The following is a 1801-nucleotide window of genomic DNA, read 5'->3' as shown; positions in this document are numbered from 1 at the left end:
AGGGGAGGTAGACTGAAGAGACATAGAGGGGAAGGGGATAATGGAGTAAGACGGTTAAATGGGTGGGAGAGGGAGGGTTAGAGTAGAGGAGGGAGTATGGGAATGGTCTTCAGAAAAGCCCTGTGGAGACCTACCACTGCTCACCGTCAGGAAAATGATGAGCACTCACACTTCTGCTAGTACTAGGAGAGGCTTTGTCAAATACATGCATGTGCACATATAAAGAGTGTGTGTGGCATTTCTCAATAACTTGATTTGAGGATAAGCACCCCTAAAAGACATCAGGGGCTAGAAAAAAAGGATACAACCACTTGCCAGGAATGGACCATTTCTTACGGAGTAGTTGACTAAGAGGGTCCCATAGACCCTCAAACAATACGGGATATTGCTGTTTCTCATGGTTACCTGCCAGAATTTGGTGGTAAGACCCTATTTACTAGAGATACCACCTATTTAAATCATAGACCAAACATGGAGAAATTACTTGATAATATATTTTTTAATACTATGGAATGCTTCCTGAAATAGTGTGTCTTCCTTGTGCAGGGACATGCTAATTTTCATAGTAACCCAATTTTGGTATATGTGCTGCCAGAGTGAACACTCGGTAGTAATCTTGAAGCTTCATCTTTATTAACAACTTTTCTTAGTGCTGTCCTAGTGCTGGAGGTGCTGTGCACACTACCATAAAGTCACATTGTTACCCAGCTGTGACCCCTCTGAGCTAAGATAATGAGTGGCACTGGAAAAAGGTGCCCACGGGTGTAATAACGGCATGAGTGTTACGGGAGTAACCAAACTCTTCTGACTGGATTTAATATTCACTTAATAAGATGGAATCCATACCTGGCACTTTTATCAGGCCCAAGAATCTGTGACTAGACAGGTTAGATAGTCTGTTTTAGTTTTCTTTCTATTTCTGCGATAACATACTCACCGTGGCCAGTGTCATGCAGACTCTTAATCTCTACGTTTTGGCCATTTCTGACCTTTTGTGTTGCTGGTCCTCTGTTGCATGAGGGAACTTCATTAATGAGAACTGGGATATTGGAGGGTACCAGTGGGGACGGGGGTATAAAGATGATTAAGATTGAGATGCTCTGTATGAAATACACAAAAATTTAATAAAAATAAAAAACACACCACAACCAATTTGGGGATGAAAGAGTATATCTGGCTTGGAGCTCATGGCCTTTCACTGAGGAAAGCCAGACAGGAACTGAAGCGGAGACCATAGAGCAATGCTACTTTCTTTCCCTGGCCTGCTCAGCTACTTTTCAGAACACAGTGATTAACACAGAGACCCACAACTAGTCAAAGCACAGAGAATAAGAAGCATCAGAGGACTCAACCTAAAGTAGGCACCTAGATCACAACATTCCTCCCTAGGCTCCTGAGTCATAGGGGAACAGGAAACAGAAAGTTGGTAAGAGCCTGCAGTGGTGGGGGAGATAAGTAAACAGTGTTCTATGAACTCACCGTCAGACATCACCTTGGACACATTCATTCCAGTGCAGCTGAGCTATTCCCCCTCTGTGTGCTGCTCAGTGCCTCACTGGGCAGGTAAAGCAGCTCACTTCTGACTGAGCAATGTCCTCTGCCAGTGAATCAGGAGGGTCAGGTTCTTCCTCCTCTAATCCGGCTCCTAATTCCTGAAAGCACCTAGATGCTCCAGAGTTCCAATACAGTCATCAGCCTTGCTAGGTAAGTTCTGGTTGTGATAGAGAGACCAGTTCTCAGAATTCCGAAGTCTGTCTTCTATGCCATCACATCAACAGGAAGTTCCACACAACAGGTGAAA

General features: G+C 44.1%; 1 non-coding gene across 1 annotated transcript; it reads right to left on the bottom strand.

Moving 5' to 3' along the window:
* Positions 1–501: 501 nt before the first annotated feature.
* LOC115071806 lies at positions 502–604 on the bottom strand. The gene has a single exon (XR_003850880.1). It is a non-coding gene; the product is annotated as a U6 spliceosomal RNA (small nuclear RNA).
* Between the last annotated feature and the right edge of the window lie 1197 nt (positions 605–1801).

The sequence above is a fragment of the Nannospalax galili genome, unplaced genomic scaffold (assembly GCF_000622305.1).
Source record: "Nannospalax galili isolate Female #2095 unplaced genomic scaffold, S.galili_v1.0 scaffold860, whole genome shotgun sequence".
Lineage (NCBI taxonomy): Eukaryota > Metazoa > Chordata > Mammalia > Rodentia > Spalacidae > Nannospalax > Nannospalax galili.
Note: the sequence above shows the minus strand (reverse complement) of the source record. Positions and strands in the feature narration are given on the sequence as shown.